The 5782-nt window shown below is 43.2% G+C and overlaps 1 non-coding gene across 1 annotated transcript; it reads right to left on the reverse strand.

The window, feature by feature from the left end:
• Positions 1 to 4568: 4568 nt before the first annotated feature.
• trnas-gcu (transfer RNA serine (anticodon GCU)) lies at positions 4569 to 4650 on the reverse strand. The gene has a single exon. It is a non-coding gene; the product is annotated as a tRNA-Ser (tRNA).
• Between the last annotated feature and the right edge of the window lie 1132 nt (positions 4651 to 5782).

The following is a 5782-nucleotide window of genomic DNA, read 5'->3' on the forward strand; positions in this document are numbered from 1 at the left end:
CACCCCCTCCGTTCTTGATTTAAACTGATTGAACGTCAGGCAATTGCAGCTGACATTGCTGATGTGGACCTGTAACATGCAGGGAAGCGATTCAGAATGCTGCACAACATCATTCTGCTTCGAAAGATCAGGCAGTATTTCATATTGATTACTGTAAACGTTTACCTTTAACAAGCCAAGACAGTGAAATTATTGAATCCGCATCACTAGACTACCAGGGACGATTTCTGTTAACACCACCCTGGACACCATGAGATTCGTCATTCTATTCTGCCATCCTTCTGTGCATGGTCCCATCGGCTCCATTCCGGCCTTGTTGGTTGGTTTACAATACTGAGGCTATCCAATCATCTGTTGTATTTCAGTTTCTGATGTATGAGACCTTCTCTCTGAGCTGGCAATGTGCTGGCTCAGCGGTGATAACACTGGTCTTGTAAACGAGAAAAGTGCTTGTAATAGCCCATTCCTGTTTTTAATTCCAATAACTTGAGGAAAACGGTTCGGCAGGACAGGAAAAAACGGGCGTGAGCAGTGATCCAGTTTGCCAGCAAGAACGAGGTGAGAAAGTATATACTAGAGAGAGTAGGGGAAAGAATGGGCAAGGAACACTGGGACGGGAGGCGCTGAATGCTTCCTTTCTTTGCTGGTGTTCAAGTCTGAAATGGGACAATATCAGGCCAAGTGGGTGAAATGTTACTTTCTGCTTGTTTTCTCCCGAGGCCTGTGTCACTCTTGGGGAAATATGTCTGCGTGCTTCCATCTATGCGTAAAAATGGGATTCAGCTCCCCGACTGGGTGTGAACACACTTTTCCCATCTCAAACTTCAATCCAATTTATTGTGTCTTACGAGATTAAAACGTTCCAAAGAAATTAGCATTGAAATGAACACGTGAAACGTCAGCGTTTACAAGGTTACAGACCAAGTGCTGGAAGTGAGATGATGGGACCCATTTCTGTGCTGTAAACACTCGATAATTCAATCATTTTTGAGGGCAAATATATCTGTAGTGACATAATTCCAAAAACCGCGTTATGAAGAAACTGTGCAACTGCTTCTGCCCTCATCCCTGGTGGTCTAGTGGTAAGTATTCGGCGCTTTAACTGAGTGGCCTGGATTTCATTAGCGTTCAGGAAATCAGGACTTCTTGTTCCTGACGCAGAGAGAGCAGCGTTGCCAGGAATCTGTTTCATGCCTTAGATCAGTCAATACCCCAGCCCTTGAATGAAGGGAAAATTGCCTTCCCTCTCTCTACATCGTCGACTGTTAATCCTTCATTCTCCTCTGATTCCACTTCCCAAAGAGTTTCAAAGAACTGTCAAAACTGAGTCTCAGCTGTTTCTTTTCTGTGCTTTTCACACACAGGAGCTGCAGCGATTGTGTGGGTTGGTTTCTGAAAATGAAACGTACCTTATGAGCAATGGGTGAGGCTATTCCAGGATTGCCTTCTCTGACAGCGCTGCGACATGACTGATGTTCTCTATGATATGGAAGTGCCAGTGTTTGAGTTGGGTAGACAAAATTAAAATTTACACAACATCAGGACATAGTCCAGCAGGTTTATTTGGAAACACTAGCTTTAAGAGAGCCACTCCTTCATCAGGTAGGTGTCTGTCTGCAGAAACTTGATGTGTGTGTCAATATGCGCGATGTTGTGGAAGATCATCTGGACCTTAACCGACCGTTCGTGGTGTCGATGGTACCCATGACTTGGATGTGTTGGTATTGGACTGGGGTGGACAAATTTAAAAATTTCACAAAGCCATATTAGAGTACAACAGTTCACAAACACCTGATGAAGAAACAGTGCATGGAACACTGGTGCTTCCAGATATGCTTGTTCGATACAATCTGATGCCATGTGATTTTTAACTTTGATAACCCTTGGTAATGTTTAACTGATCGAAGACAGTAAAAGAATTTTCGTTCCTGGAGATGAAAATTTCAAACATTATCCACCTCAGTGTAACAAAAAAGATTACTTTGGATGCGTGCTGAATCTCCACAATGCGCTTGCGCAAAGCAAAAGTCGAACCTGCACCTGCCTGATCCGTAGCCAGCTATACGAATGGCTGGACCACTAGCCAGATGCGCAGCTGAGATTTTACATGCTGTAGAGCTGTGATGCTAACAATGACAGGACCAATAAAAGTAACAGTCACAAGGTGAACAAAGAACAAAGAGAATCACCATCAATGATTCACTTCACATTGTCCTAAAAAATTGATCAGCCAATCAATGAGATGACTGCTGATCAAGGAAATTGCAACTTACTTTGCTACGTTTTCACCATAATTAGAGGTAAACTCCAGCCTAATCATTACATCGCATATTCCCATTAATTTTCAGATTTAGATTATGTTAATGACCTGTCCGTATTTGCAGGAAACTGAATGACATGAAATGAGTGAAAACGTCCTTCTGGTGATGTAATCTAGTGCAGAGTCGGCCAGAAATGAAAAGTCAAAAACTTGAAACATCACTCCCATTTCTCTCTGTACCAATGCGTTTTCCTGAGTTGAATTTTTGCAGGACTTGTCTTTAATATCTAATGAATTAATTATTTTCCCATGACAGAATCTTCATAAATCAGTTAACACCTGAGGTGTTGAAACCTATTTTACTTCAGATTAAAATAGTTGAATACCCTTTCCACCAGCCTAATGTCCCAATACTCTCTCCTCTTCCATGCAAATACAAGCTGCTCCAAGAGAGGTTGGAGCTCCCAACCTGACGTTCCAATGTTCCTTGCTGCTCCATGTCAATACAAGCTACACTAGTTGAAGTTGCAGCTCCCAGTCTGATATCTCAATGCTCCCTGCTCCATGTCAATAGAAAACGTCCAGTTGCTGTTGGCTCTACCAGTCTGATGTCCCAATGTTCCCTGCTGCGTCATGTCATTAAAAACAGCTCAAGGTGAGAGTGGAGCTCCCAGACTGATCTCGAAAAGTGCCCTGCTCCATGTCAACTGAAGCTGCTCCAAATGAGGTTGGATCTCGCAGTTTGATGTCCCGATGCTCCCTGCTGCTTCATGTCAATAGAAGCTGCTCCAGGTGAGGTTCGAACTCCAGACTGATGTCATAATGCTCCCTGGTCCATGTCAACAGACGCTGCTCCAGATGAAATGGGAGCTCCCATCCCTGGCTCTCGTTGACGTTGTAGCTCCCAGTCTGATGTCTCAATGCTCCCAGCTCCATGTCAATAGAAGCGGTCCAGTTGAAGTTGGATCTACCAGTCTGATGCCCCAATGCTCCCTGCAGCTTCATGTCAATAAAAGCTTCTCCAGGTGTGCTTGGAACTCCCAGACTGATGTCACAATCCTCCCTGGGCCATGTCAACAGACGCTGCTCCAGATGAGGTGGGAGCTCCCATCCCTGGCAGATCACACACTTCTATACCATCATGGAAATACTGCCCACTGACCAGTTCCACTACTGGAGCCATTGGTGCAATATCCACATCATGAGAACCTAATCTTACTTTTAATCACCACCGACTCATTATTTCCAAAGGACTTCTTTCTTAAAACTTATTTTGCATGTGCATATTGCAGTCAATCCGAAGTAAGATAAACGTTCTAATTGACGTATGCTCACTAGAAATCACATTCTATTTTTCATGTTGAGTAACTGCTACTTAGCAAGGACAATGTTTTTAATGGCATCACTCTTTTATTTCACGTTAGGGAATTTGGTTTGTATTATTTAAATTAACGTTGGTCACTGTGTAAAATGATCAAATAGATCTCAATTTCTGAACAGAATTGGTAACGTTGTCATTCACCTTGAAATGTGGTGTTTACTTCTTTCAGCCACACGGGTACTAAAACGAACCGTCTGTTAATGAGATGCGTATAAAGACATTTCAAATCAGTTTTCATGTTTATGCTGCATAAATCTGCGGTTATTGATACACAGTTTAGATTCAGTCCCTGCAGTTAACTTGCTGACTTCTCCAGTTGTTCATAGTTCAATATGACGCATCAAGTGTGTGCATAACGAGAGGGAGCTTGCTTCACACATCTTATGCTTATATGTGTCTTATGTCCAGCATTCATCAATGGCGAGAGCAAGGAGAAAGGATGAGACCAATGTGTAAGTCTGTCCGTGCCCATGCACGGCACCCACATCGGAAATTCTCTACTGTGCATTTACAGCCAGTTCTCGGGTGCCCCTACACCCAGCCCCTGCCACTTTTGAAATATCTCCATTGTTTCGTGCTGTCTCTCTGTGCTCTTTTCACCAAGATGAATCACTTCTACCCAACCTGCTACAGATTTCATCTGACAAAACACTCATTAAGAATCGCATGCATCAACATGCACTTCGCATCTCTCGTTATTTGGTTTTCCTGGATCTCTTTCATACGATAAAAGTTCACAGCAACTTGATTTGGAAAAGCCAATCGCGTTCCTTTTCATTATCCCAATACAGTCTACATTTCAATGCAGTTTAGGCAACAGACTCAAATTATTCTTTTAGATTTTATTATAGCGTCGATGCATATAAACAGACCATTGGACAGCTGTGATCATCCAAAGATAGCAAACTTGAAAATCGCTGATAACGACGACGAGAGTGGGATTCGAACCCACGCGCGTAGAACGCAATGGATTAGCAGTCCATCGCCTTAACCTCTCGGCCATCTCGCCACATACGCCCATGGCATATTTGACCTTATGAATAAGTGAATTGCGTAAATTATGCTGAGCAGAAGATATTTCTCCCTGGTCTTGGTTAAATGATAAATAGTACAGTACGGTTCCAAGAGTATAGTCTTACCTCTGAGTTGTGGAGCAAACACACTCCCACTGTGACACTCTGCTCACAGTGATCTAAACAAAAATGAAGCAATGACGATGTAACAAGGTCTGTTGAATATTGTGAAGATTAGAAGTCAAGGAATGAAGAGCCCGTGACAGCAGGAGGTGTAAAGTTGTCTGTGAGGAATTGTTTTCCAGACTGGAGGAGAGTGCATAGTGCTCAATGTCATTATTCAGAACACCTTTCTTCCACTCAGATATTTTTGACACGCACCTGTGTACACAACAGACAATTTCAAAATCCTAAATAATGCTAAACTGACAATTGAATTCAACAATGCAAAAACCTTGATCTGTATCATTACCCTGGTGGTGTGACACCAAGTCACTGTATGATCACAGCAACACAGTGAGCATGTGTCAGAAGGAAAATGAGTGCACTGCCAGAGCGAATGCTGGGAGCAACAGTTGACAGACTGGCAAGTGCATTCCCCTGAACAGGAAAACTTCCCAAACAGTGGACTGCGGTGGAAGAATTCAGAGGGGGTTTACACTTTCGAATTTGATGCCAGAGACACAATGGAGATCTGTTATTGAGTCTGTTCAAGATGAAGGTTTTAAGATTTCGACAGATGAAAAACAAAATAAAAGGCACATGGGTTAGTGAAGGCAAAAGTTGAAGTTGTACATTTTTACATCTTTGCAATGAGTAGCTCACCACTTGCCTCACACGGGGTCAGAACCAGTGGTGAAGATGATCGTATAATCGCAGTGACCAGCCATGGAATCAGAGAAACTCGGTTTCCCAACCGTTAATGTCCAACCAGGAATGTGGAGGTAAGCATTAATGTGTTGCTCCAGTGCTGCAGGTGACCAGTGCACGGTATCTCTGTGCCAGTACAGTGGGCTGCGCTCTGCCGAAGTTTTAAGTTTGAGCCTCACATGGAGCAGCTTCAATTTGTCGTGTTGAGGGGTACGGATAGAAGGTGATATTGAGCAATGTCACGTTTATGGGAAAGTA

Source organism: Chiloscyllium plagiosum, unplaced genomic scaffold (genome assembly GCF_037043375.1).
Source record: "Chiloscyllium plagiosum isolate Xiang-an unplaced genomic scaffold, Cpla_swu_hap1 HiC_scaffold_38, whole genome shotgun sequence".
NCBI classification, from domain to species: Eukaryota; Metazoa; Chordata; class Chondrichthyes; order Orectolobiformes; family Hemiscylliidae; genus Chiloscyllium; species Chiloscyllium plagiosum.